Source organism: Miniopterus natalensis, chromosome 15 (assembly GCF_054644295.1).
Source record: "Miniopterus natalensis isolate mMinNat1 chromosome 15, mMinNat1.hap1, whole genome shotgun sequence".
NCBI lineage: Eukaryota > Metazoa > Chordata > Mammalia > Chiroptera > Miniopteridae > Miniopterus > Miniopterus natalensis.
The window spans coordinates 33,233,650-33,249,095 of NC_142095.1; the positions used below are offsets into that span (position 1 = coordinate 33,233,650).

At 41.3% G+C, this 15,446-nt stretch overlaps 1 long non-coding RNA gene across 1 annotated transcript in view; it reads left to right on the top strand.

The window, feature by feature from the left end:
• Window positions 1-1,199: 1,199 nt before the first annotated feature.
• The window catches only part of LOC107534789 (uncharacterized), a 70,381-nt gene continuing 56,134 nt past the window's right edge, over window positions 1,200-15,446 (top strand). The window contains exons 1-2 of the long non-coding RNA XR_015715716.1: window positions 1,200-1,403; window positions 8,075-8,202. This is a non-coding gene — a long non-coding RNA (uncharacterized LOC107534789). The remainder of the gene's footprint in view (window positions 1,404-8,074; window positions 8,203-15,446) is intronic.

The window sequence follows — 15,446 nt, forward strand, 5'->3', positions numbered from 1 at the left end:
ATTACTGGCCAGGCTCTGGGATCCATGGCTGGGCATCAAGAGAGATCTGTGAAAGAGCTGAAATAATAAGCCAAATTTCCAGTACCTGAGCATGGATGGGGCTGGGATTAGAAAGGCGGGAAGTGGGGATCACTCTCTCCAGATTTTCAAAGGTTTTGCAACCTAAAACACCTTAAGTAGGCACCAAGTACCTACATGGTCCTTATTCTGTAACCCGGGAGAAGCGACAGTGTTTAACATTAATAAAAAATAAATTCCTGCCCTTAATGAGCTCACAGTCTGTACTGTGAATAATACCTCCAGCTTCTAAATCAGGAGGCCGAAGCTCGTAAAAGGACGTATCCTGCCCAAGGTCAGAGAGCCAAACAGTGGCGCAGGCTGGAATGAAAATCACGTCGCCGGGCACCCACCCGCAGGGCCCTCGTCACAGGAATCCCGGGAGGCGGTCAAGGACAGGGAGAGGCAGCGAGAAGGGCTCCACAATGACACGAGGCTGAAGTCCAGCCGGTCCCTAGCTCGAGTATCAAGACGAAGGTCGCCCCTCCCTTCCAAGGGTTAGCGATTCCACACCCAGCCACTCCCACCCGCCTCCCGTTTACCGGCCAGCGGCGCAGACCCTTCCGGCTTCGACCAGCCGCCGACCCAGCGCTCAGGTCACGCAGCCGGAAGCCGCCTCGATAGCCCCGGAAACGGAAGTCAGGCGGCGAGGTCACAGCGGCTCCGAGCGGGGGGGCCGGCGCCGGCGCAAGGTCGAGATGAGAGGAACATGCGCATAAAGGTCTGTGCCCGGTGGCGGCTAATACGGAGCAGTCCGCTCCTGCAGTTGGGGACAGTATCCTCCGCACGCTGGACCTGCAGAGTTGCGGGCCTCGTCGCCTGTCATGTAATGGCTGTCATTTATAGAGTGCTTATCCGTGCCAAGCACTGAGTAAGTGCTTCACATGCGTCATTTCATTTGTTTCAACAACTGCTTGATGTGGCCTGGGCCTGTGTTAAAACAGGAGAAACTTAGTGTCAAAGAAGTTAAATATCTTGACTAAAATGTCAGTCACAGCACTTTCCAGAAAGAGCTGGGGGAAAGCTTGAGAGTCAGAAAAGAAAAAAAAAAAAGGGCGAAGGCTTGAATATTTCTCCAAATGGAGATACACTAACAATCACATGAAAAGATGGTCAGCGTCACTAGGCATCAGGGAAATGCAAATTAAAACCACAATGAATTACCTGTTTGAGTGGCTATGTTTTTTGAAAAATGGACATTTCCAAGTTCCAGTGAGGATGTGGAATGATGGAACACTTACGCGTTGCCGGTGGGAGTGCCTTTAAAACTGTACAGCCACTTTGGAAAACAGTTTGGCCTTTCTCAAAAACATGGAATTGCCCTATGACCCAGCGGTTCTACTCAGGTATATACCCAAGAGAATTGAAAACAGACGTTAAAGCAAGTGCTTATACAGGAATGTGTCTAACAGCATTTTTCATAATGGTTCCAAAGTGGAGACAACCTAAATGTCCATCAGCAGATGAATACGTAAGAAAATGTGATTTATCCATACAATGGAATGTTACTAGGTCATAAGGACTAAAGGGCTGATACATGCTACCACATGGAGGAACCTTGAAAATACTAGGTTAAGTACAAAAAGCTAGACCCAAAACACCATATGTATGATTCCATTTGTATGTTATATCCAGAGTAAGCAAAATTATAGAGACAGAAAGTGGATTAGTGGTTGCTTGGGACTAGGAAGAATGAGGAGATTGGGGATGATAGCTAAAGATTTTGGGAGTTTCTTTTTGGTGTGATGAGAACATTCAGGAATTAGACAGTAGTTATAGTACCACAACATTGTGAATAGACTAAGGAACAGTGAATTGTACACTTTAAAATAATGGAAATGGTGAGTTTTATGTTAATGTGAATTTTGTCTCAAAGGAAACTCATCTGCAGTCTCCTCATATGCAAAATGCTACTTCTCTCATAAGAGTTGTTGCAAAATTTAAATGAGATTAACATGTTCACAGGCACATAATTGAAATAGATGGTGCCCTCAAAAGTAAATACAACGAAAACAAAACAAAGTTATTAAATTTTAGCCAGATCATGTTCCCTACAAAAGGCTCTTAGTAGGCTCTAAATGTAAGGTCCATTCTCTATTCTTTAAAGGGATAAGTTATCAAGCATTAGCGACAAACTTGCACTAAATGAGACTTTCTTGACAAAAGAAGAGGGATTAAAACAATCTTCAAAATTCTCTTTACCTGATTCAGTGTTATTTAATACATACCTTTATACTATTTAAAATCATCTCCATAAACAGGTCTCACACTTAGGGAAACATTGTTCTAAAGACACATTATCTATCAGTAGTATCACATTAGATCTGTTATTTAGCAGAATTTATTGATCATCTCTGGAAACAGCCCAAGTGCCCATCAGTAGATGAGTAGATAAAAAAGCTATGGTACATTTACACAATGGAATACTTCTCAGCTATAAAAGTGAAGGAACTCTTACCTTTTCAGACAGCATGCTTGGACCTGGAGATTATTATGCTAAGTGAAATAAGCCAGTCAGAGAAAGACAAATATCCCATCTCATTTATTTGTGGACTCTAATGAACAGTATAAACTGACAAAACAGAACCAGAGGCATGGATACACAGGTTGGGCAGGGGTGAGGGGGACTGAATGAAAGAAGGTGAAGAGATTAGCCAAAGAACATATATGCATAGCCCAAGGATACAGACAACAGTGTGGCAGTGGCCAGAGGAAGGGGGATTGGGGCTCACTGGAGGTGGTTAAAGGAAGGGTGGTGGTGAATGAGGAACATCTGTAATAGTGTCAACAATAGATTTTTTAAAAAGATTTTATTGACCAGCTATTACATGTGAGGCACTCTTTTAGGCACTGGGGATACAGCAGTGAATAAAAAAAGTTTCTAAATCTCTGACCTCCTACCTAGAACTTATATTCTAATTAAAAAAACAACCCAGACAATAAAGAAAATATATGCATAACATTCCTGTGATGTTCAGTATTATGGGGGGGAAAACTAAGCAAGATGGGAGGATAGTGCTGAAGGGATGGAGAGAATGCCTGTATTATGTCAGGTGGTTAGGAAAGTCATCTTTTTAAGGTGACAAAGCAGAGCCTGAGGGAAATGAGAGAGCAACCCATTGGATATCTGGGAGAAGAGCATTCTAGGCAGAGAGCAGGAACATGTTCAACAGGGTCTAGGAAGAGCCAGGAGGCCAGTGTGGCTGGGGAGCAGTGCATGAAGGAGAGAGGTTAAAGGTAAGATGGGGTGAGTACATCATAGGCCAATGTTCTACACATTATCACTATGAGTTACTTTTATAAAGGATCCCTCTGGCTGCTGTGTGGAGAATGGTAGTGGGCAGGAATGGAAGCAGTTACCAGGCTATTTCAATGGTCCAAATGAGAGATGATGATGTCTCAAACTAGGGTATTAGGGGTGAGTGTGGTGAGAATTGTTAAATTCTAGTGTATTTTGAAGGATGACTTGTCTATTGGTGATGGGTTGGATTTAGGTTTGAAAAGCAGGTAAAGAACAGAGTTTGAGGTTCAGATCCAGCAGATTTGCTGGTCTAGAGTGCTCTGTTTTGCTGGGTGATGCATGCTCAAGAACCTGGCCTAAAGTGTAACAAAGGAAGTAAAAATAGACACATTTGCTCTTTAGAGTTCTGGTTCTGGTTTATTGCAGAGTAATAGTATTTTAGCTTACATCAGAAAAACCCTGATGATCTGCTGTGAAAATATTGACTACAGTGGATCCTTGCTTGGAAATGCCAGTTTTGGATAAGTAACATATACATGTGGAAATTGAAGCCTCTAATTTCTTTCTATTTAAATTTTTTTTTTAAATCCTCACCAGAGGATATTTTTTTCCATTGATTTTTTTTTTTTTTTAGAGAGAGTGGAAAGGGGGGAGGGGGAGAGAGAAAGAGAAACATTGATGTGAGAAACATCAATTGGTTGCTTCTTGCAGGCGCACTGACCACTGAGGTCAGGGATCAAACCTGCAACCCAGGCATGTGCCCCTGACTGGGAATCAAACCTGAGACTCTTCAGTGTGCGGGCCGATGCTCTTAACCACTGAGCCACACTGGCCAGGGCTAATTTTTAAAAAAAATTATTGATTTTGGAGAGAGAAACAGACATTCATTTGTTGTTCCACTTATTTATGCATTCATTGGTTCAATATTGTATGTGTTTTGACTGGGGATTGAACCCACAACCTTGGTGTATTGGTGTAACACAGTAATCAACTGAGCTACCTGGCCAGGGCCTAATCTGTTTCTAATTGGCAGTAGTGTTATATAAACAAGCAAATAATTGAATTTTATAATTCCTGTCAGAGGTAGTGACACAAATTAGGAACTTAGTGGTAGTTGTGCCCACGAACCCAGATAATCTATTTTACCCTAATAGTTTTTTATACTTGCCTGTTCTTAAGGATAAAACAGTCATGGTTAGAAAATCCAACAGTGCGACCATTCCTCATCCCTCCCTCTCCCTGACTCTTCTGTAGAAGTGAGGACTATTAACCACTTTTGCCTTTCTCTCACCTGGTGATTTACTCTCTCTCTAAATAACAAGCTTGTAGTGCTGTTTCTTGCTTTTTTAATTTTAGGGATTATTTACAGACTCTCTATGGTACTTGAGATTTGGCCTATAGTATCACCACCATCCTATTTCCCTCTCCTTTCTCTTCCCATTAAAGTTATAATCCAGTATAACTTATTCCTCTTTGTTAAATTGATATATTAAACATCTCCTAGTTCTATCAACTCTAGACAGCATCTCTTGATCCCCCACACTTTAAGATGAGGGTTTTATCAGCACTCCTGGCCTTTCTCCTACCTCTCTGCCCTTCTGTGTACCTCCTAATCTGTTTTGTTAAGAGAGCATTCCACTTGGTAGGCTGGATTTCTGTGGGGATGTAATTGAAAGAAGGGATGCCTCTACATTTGCTTCTCACTCAAGAAGCTACTGAAATTCCATCTCCTCCAAGAAAACCTTTTGGGACCTCCTTGCGGAATGAGAGATGTGTCTACAGTCCCATTAAAGAAATGATAGCCTATGAGTCCATGAACTCTTAACCCAATCAACCTTTGGCCTATTGGGAGTTAACAGCTAGAAGAGGGAACAATCAGCTTTGGCCATGCCCTAAACTAGCTGAGGTTTATTTACTTTTCCCATGCCCTTTCAAGCCAAAGGTTATAAAACTGCTTTAGTAATATAACTCCTGTGAGAGCTTTCCCATGGAATTAGTGACATCACAACGAATTTTCAAGAGAATGTACATGAAATTTATTGTTCACCTTGAACTTCATGTGAATAGCTAAGTTGATTTAAAAGCAACTCATTCCTTTTGAAAGGAACTGTATCTTGAACGTAATTGAGATTACAAAGGGGAAGAAGGAAGTGAGCTGAGGAGTGAAACATCCCTGCCACCTAGTGGTTACTCATTCTGAAACACTGTAGTTCTTTCAAAGCACAGACAACAAAAAAGGAACTGAAACATCCAGGCGAAGTCCTGAAACTGGGAAACTTCCATTTCCTCCACCCATGTTAGAAAGGGATGTTAGTGAACCTTTTGTAAGTAGTCAAGGACAGAACAAGGTATTCATGGTATTAGCCTCTGAGGGCTGCTCTCCCTTGTGTAATCAGAAGAATTAACCGAGTATTGACAAGGGAGAATGTTGAAGGTAAACGTGGATAGCCGCCAGATCTCTAGCATGAAGTGACAACTACAGAAGGAAGCAGGAAGTGCAACAAATGAGCAAAGAGGGACCACAGTGAGGCAGGACCCTTAGCAGTGGTCAGTGTAGCAGCAGCATGGATCCAGAAGCAAAGCAGAATCAGAAGCAAGGCCAGCAGGGACAATGATGATTAAGTCATATAGACTTATGATCATTGGTCAGCAACAGCCCTGGAGACCATTGTCTTGGGACTGCAGTACTGCTTGCTTGAGGGTAAACTAATCAGGACACATAATTAACATTTAGGGAGCATATACTCTATCCAGGCAGTGCTTGACCTGCATTATCTCATCCTGTTCTACAGATGATGAACTTGAGGCTAACTAGTCCAAAGTCACAGAGCTAATGAGATTTAAGGCCAAGATTGGAACCAAGGTGGTTTGACCCCAGGGTCTGAGTTCTTAACTACAGGGAGAGGGAACAGGAGGTTCAACCACGCTAACTCTACTGACCCTCATGGTTGTGAATTGGAACTTTAAGGTGATTAAGATCTGCTTCTAGATCTGTCACCTACTTGCAGTAGGTTATTTAACATTTTAGAAACCACACTTCCTTAATTGTAAAGCAGGGATAAAATGGAGACTATTGATTGAGTTGCTGTGAAGATTCATTGAGATAACGTATACTGCCTGGCACATGGCAAATGAGATGTGCCAAGTGGTTGCCAACAGTTTTTCTCATCCTTCTCAAGTACCACTACTCCTCCCAAAAAGAGGTGGGATCTATTTCCCCTAGAATCTGGGCTGGGCTTATGCCTTCCTTTGACATCTCAGTAATGTAGCAAATGTGTCACTGGCCAGTTCCAAGCCTAGGTCTTAAGCAGCCTGGCAGTTTCCATTTTTGCTCCCTTGGACCACTCATCAGTATAAAGAAACCCAGCCTGGACTCTGATATGGTAAGAGACTGCATGGAGAAAGAGGCACCAGGGAACCAGTGATCCCGCAGAGTTCATCATCTGAATGCAGCTGTGTGAGTGAGCCTAGCAAGACCAGAACCCACAGAATCACAAGAAGTGAATAATTTCTGTTAAAATACTAAGTTTTGAGATAGTTTGTTATGCAGCAAATAGAAAGGCCTCAATAAATGGTATTTATTAGTATTATAATTGGTGTTGGTGAGGGATTCAACTAAATACCTGGATCATCTTTTCTTAGGTCACTGACCTTTTCCCTGCAGTAGGCTGGGAGAAACAAGGCTTACATGAGCAGATGTTACAAACATGTCTTTTTATTAAGACAGAATATTGCTGGATATCTACTCAGGAAGATTTTGTTAGCATTTCAAATTGCCATATACATTTGAAATAATGTAGAAACATATTTCTTCAAACATTTACAATTCAGACTTTTCAGTAAATTGGTTATGGTGGGACCTTCCAAAGCCTTTATGTTGGAGGATTTGAGGCCTCAGCAGAGACTTATCCTTCTAATCTAGCATGTCAAAGCCCAGAGAATGACACTTTAACTTTTACTTCCTTTATGTCTTCTTTCCTAAATCCTTTCTTTTTCTGTCCACATATATATGCCTTCCCTTCTCACCATGCCTTTCTTATCTCTTTTCCTTATTGTGATGAATAAATAAGATCTTCCCTACTGAAACGTAAGCTCCAGGAAGGAGGAGATGTTTCGTCTACTCTCTGAGGAACATTCTTTGCTTAGAACAGTGCCTGGCATACAGAAGATATGCAATGAATGTGTGTTGAATGAATTAAGTAATGCATGCAAAAGCACTTAGAACATGTCTGGCATAGGGTAGGCGGTGCTCAATAAATATAACCTATGACAGTGAAGGCTGTAATAAATGAGACCATTCATATTTATCTTTAAAGTATTCTCTTACATTCAGTCTTTCTCCCTTTCCTTTCCAGTCTTTGTTCCTTTCTTTTTTCTTTCTGTCATTGCATCTTCTCTCCTACTCTTACCCGTGGTCTTCCAGGGACCCACACAGATGTTGTTTTGTCTTACCTCAGAGGATGTGCAGAAAGTGATTCTGGAACTGGATGAAATGGAACCATTTGTGATTTATAGCTGACTTAGGTGTTCACATAAAATTCTGCCATTGAGGTGAGTCCAATTCTCATGCACTGAATATTTTAACTAGCGCCTAGATTATGGAAAATAGCAAACTTACTGAGTTATAGCCTAAGAAATGCCTGACTGTTCATGTTTCTGTGCATGTGGGTGTTTCTAGCGCCTGTTGGTGAGTAGCCATGCTGTTCTTGGCAGTAGAAATGTGAGCGGAAAAGATAGAACTGATTTAGCCAATTTTCTCTTCCCCCTTTTCTCCAGAAGTGGATGGAAATGTACTATGACACAGTGGACCAGTTCTTCCTCAGGCTGGTAACATTATGAAATCCCTGATGAAATGCAAACTGGATTGGTGGAAATCAGATTCCCATATCCTCTCATTTTTCAAGGTAAATCCCCTATGTTTTAAAATCATGACTTCCTAGGGCTAGATGGGAAAATAAAGAGCTTTGGACCTATCACCAGAAACAATTATCTAGATGTCTCAATTTCCTCAGATAGTCACTCATGTAGGAAGATCTCTCTTCTCTTTCTGGCTAGTCTTTCAGATTCAAATCAGGAGTGTTTCATGAGTCTACAGGCCAGTGACTGGGTAGCTTGGGCTGAGTACAAAACAGTATTGATGCAGTTCTCAACACAGCCTTTTTATGTTTCAATTAGCCTAATAGGTAACTCAGACTTCTTAGCCCTGCTAATGTTCCATCGAGTACTGTTATTTAGTCATATAACATATATTCCTGCATATATTCTTCTGTCACATGATACCAGTATTTGAAAACCTGAGAGTTGGGAGTAGAAAGGGTGAGCCTGTGAGCCTCCTGTCACCTTTTCTCAAAATTGCTTACAGCCACTCTATTTTTTTTTCCTTCCTCCAACCATCTGATCATTGTATAGATAATAATTTACCAGGCCTCTTAACTAGTTAACCAATCTAGTAAAGCAACCTAGACTCAGGGTAGGAAGATTTTGAGGCATTCAGACCATCAATTCTCAAACATGTTAACTTAATTGGCATAAAGGACACCACAATACATCTAATATACCCCCATCCATTCCAGTTCTGGTAGGAAAAGATTTTGATGATAACAAAGAATTAGGAGCAAAACAGGAATCTAAAATGGCAGCATCATAACATTTATGCATGAACAAAGTCATCAAAAACAGAAATAACACATACCAGGAGGGCTATATTTGAAACTCAAGACATTCTGGAGTCCTAAAAAAAAAAAGCATCCTTCTTGAAAATTGTGGAAATTCCAGCAATCTATGTTGTTACATGTGCAGCAGGAAATTTGCATCATTGCCAAACTTTCTGTGGCAGCCAAATTGAGAGTACTGCACTTTTTTGGAGGGGGTGAATATAAAATTTTAATCACTCTTAATACTTAATGAAGGAAGCTATTAACTACTTAGTCATATATAAAAATGAAGGTCCCTGGTCTTGCATGGCATTTGCTCTAAGAGTTGAAGAAAGAACTTGCATATTTTGATCTTTTCATGGTTTGTTAGGAAGACTAGTGGGCCAAAACTGTACTTGGAAACATGCTGGTGTAAACGACTATGACAGTCTTATTTATGAGCCTTCTCTGGTCTTGTGTTCTTAAACCTGCAACTTTCCTCCAAGTCATTGAGTAACAGTCTGATTTCTACATTAAAATGATCATTCTACTAGCAAAAGTATAATAAATAGCTAAAATCTTTTCCAGGGACTATTTGGCAACAGGTTTAAAGTCTTAAAAATAAGTATCCCTGTTGACCCAGCAATTCTACTCCTAAAGAAATAATTATTAATATGAACAAAGATGCATGGACAAAGATATTTATTACAGCATATTTTGAAATATTTGATTTGTATCTATTCATTAGAAAATGACTGGAAGTATATATTATGCTACGTTAATAGTGATTATCTTTTTACAGTATTATGGACTTATCTCAAATATCTACAGTAAACACGTATTACTTCTGGACTAAGAAAAAAGGTATTTAAGTATACTTGAAACAAAAAGATGATTTTGGCAGCAGTGGTTAGAAGAATATGAATGAGGGAGATTGGATGAAAGGTTATTGAAGTGGTTCAGGCAAAAACACAATGCAAGTAGGAACCAAGGATTGGCAATGTGGATAGTGAAGGAAAAACTGAATGAAGACATCTTCAGTAGTCCTGTGAGAACTATTATCATAGACCACATTTATATTCCTATAGTACCTTTAAATATACATTGAAAGAAACTCTGAGCCAACTCTGATGATAGAATTTTGGTTTTCTGGCTTGGTCAGTGAAGTTAATGGAGGTCCAGTTAACCGAGAAAGAGAAAGTAAGAGGACTGGGTTGTGGAGGGAGAGAATCAATTCAGTTTGGACATGTGGAGTTTGAGAGGTATGTACTAAGTGTGGTATATGAGTCTGAAGTTCAGGTGTGGTCACCAGATACAGAATTAAAGATCATCAATATATGAGCAATTGTTGAAACTGGGTGGTTTTTAAGGTTGCCTAGAGAGTGAACAGTGAGAAAAAGACTGGGCAGGGACCCCTGTGGAACCACAAAACTTCAGGGCAGGACAAGGAGTCACTGAGAAGATTGAGGAGTGGTGAGCTAGGCCAGCCTGTAGTATGTTAATCCGGGTTCAAAGCTTGGCAAGAATGACCAGTTGGACAAGTTCAAGCTTGCTTTCATTTTAGCTTACTTCCAAACCTGCAAGCAAGCACTGAACCAGGCACAGGAAATGAGAATGAAAGTGAGTGTTGGACTTTGGAGTTTCTTCTGCTCCTTATGGGCATGTGACGAAAATTCAGGGGTCAGCACAGTCCCTCTCAAGTCTGATCTGTCACTCACCACTATTCAGGCTGGGGAAGGCCTGGTAGCCCTCAATGGTCTAGTTGCTACCGCTTAAGGCAATTCCTTGCTGCTCCAAAGTCACATCCCTGTGTATTCTCTCCTTACTGCCTCTTCACTGCACCAGGATCAGCCATGACATACCAACAGTGGTCCCAGGGAGTCAGAGGGAAAGGAATTTAAGGGAGAAGAGAATTTCAAGGAAGGAATTGTCAACAATATCAGATGCCAGATAATATATATGCTCGATAGTTCTCACTACATTAGGCAATTTAGAGGCTATTGCAACCACACATAAAGGGTACTACCATGCTCAGATTCCCAAGAAAGTTATTTTATTTTCATGAAATATAATAAAAGTATTTTAGCTATGGTATTTTGTTATGGCAGCCTGAGCTGACTAAGTCATTCACCCTGTCAGACTCCTTCATTTATGGTGATTTTTTTCTTAGCGGCCCTATTGTCTCTTCTAATAGTCCAGTCTTTTTTAACAGTTACCTGTCATACAGGGTTGTAGTATATCCCAGTTGTGGGCTCTATTCAACATCTCTTCCATAGGGCTCTTGTGTCCCATATACATCAAGGAATGTGGCCGGGTACCAATTGCACTGTCACCAAATTTTTCCAATAAGTAAGAAGACTATTGGATGTTGGTCTTCCCAGACTTGGACTTCTAAGATGACTCAGGTCTGTTAGAGTCATTTCTGACTCATGATTGCTCAGTTACCCTTAAGTGGCAAAATAAAAGAAACTCAGTAAGGGGGGAAGTGTGGGCGTCTAGCACAGAATTATAATTACTGGGTTTTATAAACAAGGTGAATGTCAGTCAACCATACTTATACTCTTCTGGTAGGGATGAGGCAGCTCCAACCTTGCGTCTGTTAAGTCAACTTCATCGGGGCACCAAACTGAAGCAACATACATTTCCATATCTTTTTACATCTGTCATTGTTTATTATTGGTTTTCCATCTGCCCTGCTCTGAAGCAGGAGGGGGAAGAGAAGACAGAGGGAAACTGTGAGCTCTTTAGAGGAATAGTGCCAGATATTAAATCTATAAACAAAATAGATTGAACCAGAAAGAATGAGTCAGAGACAAAGGAAGCGTTAAAGCCGTGTCACACTGGGAAAATATCACCTGAAAGTGCTGACTGAATGTTCCCTGTGTGCTTATGATTGGCCCTTTAAGTCCCATCAGCACAATTTGGTTCCTGAACTGCTTGTGCCTCACTGCTCTGTTGAGTGCTTTTTCATTGTTTCCTCATATGGGGCCCTTAGATTCATTTATATAATGCAAACTGATGACCCGTAGTGAGATTGTCCCTTCCTCTGGTGATAATGATCCTGTCACACCAGGTTGCTGTTTCATTGGAGCGTGAAGAGAGTTAGGCTGATTGATTGAGCCTGAGCTGGAGTGAAATAAGGATTTTACTGGAGGTCCCTTAGTCTGCCTGCATAATGTCTCAGAGGGTGCTTAAAATGGAGTTACCTGAATGCCCTGCCTTCTTGGGATTAGTTTGTAAAGGAAGCTGCAAATGGGCAGCCCCCGGACTAGATGTATTTATTTGCTCTACCCAGGGTTAGGAATTTAGTGGCCGACTTTGTTTCTCTTTAAAACCAGAAGATCTGTAACATTGGACCTGCATCCCCTCCTGGAAATGATTGGCTAATGCTAAGTGGATCACATCAAGGCACTTGAGTTTGTGTCCCATGGTCTATATAGGAAGGAGGTGTAGGGGAGGAAAAACCATTTTTCCGTTACCCTCTTAGATTCACTGGCTGGGCCCTCGAATCAAACTGATAATAGATTAACAAGAGAAAAAAGACAGTTTTAATTACATAGGTACACATGGGAGTTTCACAAAGAAATAAGACTCAAGGAGGTGGCCAGATGCTTGAGGAAAAGGGGTTTGGGACTTCTGGGTGGGGGAAGCAAGTTTTGGGAAGGTATAAGAGGAGAGAATATATGGTAAAGATGGGTTGTCTGGGTATGCAGGTGATAAAAGTTGTCTCTCTTCCTGATTCAGAGACACCTTTATAAATGAAAATTTCCTTTATAAATGTAAACTTCCTTACAAAAGGGGAAATTTATACTCTATATTTAGGCAGTTAGGGGTAGGTAAAGAGCTTTCCTTGCTTTTGCTGGTTCTCAGTTGACTTTAGCTCAAAATGATCCATTTGCAAAAGAGGCATATTTTGGGGTGACTTATCCAGTACCCTTCAGAAGGAAACTAGCATTTACTTTATGCATTCCTTCTATGCAGGAACCACTATGTCTTATAATTCGCACATACGATTTCATTTGATTTTCCAAACAACCCAGTAAGACTTCAGCTCCAATGCTATAGAGGCCATGCTCCGGGTAAACTGGCTTTTCATTATTTATAAACACCTCTTAAAGAATTCACCTCCAACCTTTGTCCAGACTGTTTCTTTTGCTTAGAACATAGCCCTCCCTTTTCCTATACGTTCACATTCCACCCAGCTCTCTCTCTTTATCTCTCCGTCCCTCCCTTCCTTTTTAATGTTTTAAAAAAATAACCCCCCCCAAAAGTCCAGAAAGGCATTGAACTGTGTTCATCCCTGAGCACTGTGCTCTGTGGTAAGTGATTGGAATGCTAATCTGCTAGAAGTTAAGGAAGGAAGACCTGGAGGAAGTGTCCACTATAAAAGAGAATTTAAGAAAGTGAAACTTTCCCAGTCTTTTCATTCCCCAATGCTCTCCCCCAGAGACTTCTACAGTTACCAGTTTCTTTCCTCCCTTGTTTTGAGGCCCAAGTGAAATCCCATAGCTGCAAATTAGAGTCACTTGCAGAGCATTTAAAAATCCTGATGGCCAGCCTGCACCTCAGACCATTTAAATCCCGAATTGTTGGGGGTGGGATCCTGGCATCAATATTTTGGGAAGTTCACGTGACTCACAGCCGGGAATGAGAACTGCTGTAAAGACTTCCTGATCAGAAGCACTGAGCTCTCCTATGGCCCTTTTGGTCTGTATCACACAATCTGGCTTGTTGTGATCTCATCTTATTAAAAGTGGGAGCCTGGCCCGGCCGGGCGTGGCTCAGCGGTTGAGCGTTGACCTAGGATCCAGGAGATCGGGGTTCAATTCCCGGTCAGGGCACATGCCTGGGTTGCGGGCTTGATCAATGACTCTCTCGTCATTGATGTTTCTATCTCTCTCTCTCCCTCTCCTTTCCTCTCTCTGAAATCAATAAAGATATTAAAAAAAATAAAATAAAATAAGTGAGAGCCTGTGGCTTGCCTGGTGGTGCTCAAGGAAGAGAATTTCTCTAGTTCTGAAAGGTAGTCTGTGTATCCTTTCCACCCTTTCTCTTCCCAGCTATGAAGAGTATTAGTTCTCTAGTGTACATCAGATTCACCTGGAGGGCTTGTTAGATCACAGATTACTGGGCTGCACCCCAAGTATCTAAATCAGTAGGTCTGGGGTGGAGCCTTTCGAGGTAAGAAATGTCCAAACCTGTAGAGAATTTGAGTTTATTTGAATTAAACTGATGACATATTCCAGGGAGCAAGGTCTCAAATGCTCCAGAGAATAGGTTTTGCAGCTTTTTTAATGCATTTGAAATGAAGGAGGGATTACATGGAGGTAGGAGAAAGCAAGGTAGGGTTTGGATTACAAGATTATGTGCTCTCTTGAGGGTGGTTATTTCAAAGGTGTGTTAACCTAGATGCACAGAAACAATGGACAGAACTTGCTTAAAGCAAACACATAAACCTTTTACTAAAAAGTTATATGCCTGGGGTGTGACTATCCACCATGACCTGCCCAGCTGTGAATTTATGATAAGATCATCCTGTGAGGTTCCTTTCTATAAAGCCCTTTTTACATCCACAGGCCCAAGAATCTTCATTTCTAACAAATTCTCAAATGATGCTCACACTGTTAATCCATGGATCACATCTTGAGAATCATTGACCAAGAGGACCTGGACTAAGGAGATAACTCAGATGGGCCTGATATGGCCCTTTGGGACTGAAGAAAACAAGGGAATGGACACTTAAGTAAAGGCCAGTTGGAAACATTACTTTACATGGGGGTTACCAATTGACCCAAACTCTAAAGCCAGTCCACAGATGTGTTTTCTAGGGTCACACAATGTTTTTCATTAAAAAATTAGTTAATATTATTTAAGAGTCAGGGACTTACACACATTTACACACACACACACACACACACACACACATATTACAATTTTTCAACAACAATAGGTTGGCAGCAAGGGGCCCAATTTCCTACATGGCAACATTGAACATTAACTAACACGAAGTAGCTGCCCTAGTATGCCAAATGAGCCAAGCCTCCATCCAATCATCCAAATGAACTTAGCTATATCAGTGAGCCCAGTCAAAACCAGCAGAAAAATTACCCATCAAACCTATAAAACAGTGAACAGTAATAAACTGTTTTTGGTTTAAACCACTAAGGTATAGGGTGATTTGTTAATGCAGCAATAGCTTACTGATACCATAGTTGGCAGAGTTCCCACAGCCCCACTTTGCTAAATTATGTTACCTCCCTGACCCTTGTAGGCAAGTGAATGCCAGCCTGAGCATTACCCTGAAGAACACTCAACAACTTGAAAGCCTTTTGCATATCCATTATCCCAACAACCTTACACAGTCAGTTGGTATTAAATCTCCGTTTTGTAGATGAGGAAACTGAGGACTAGCAAGCTAAGGGACATCCCTAGAGCCACACAGCAACAGAGCAGGATGAGAACCCATCACTTTCCACTTCGACTTCAGTGCTTTTTTCCCTGCCTTCCATCTGGGC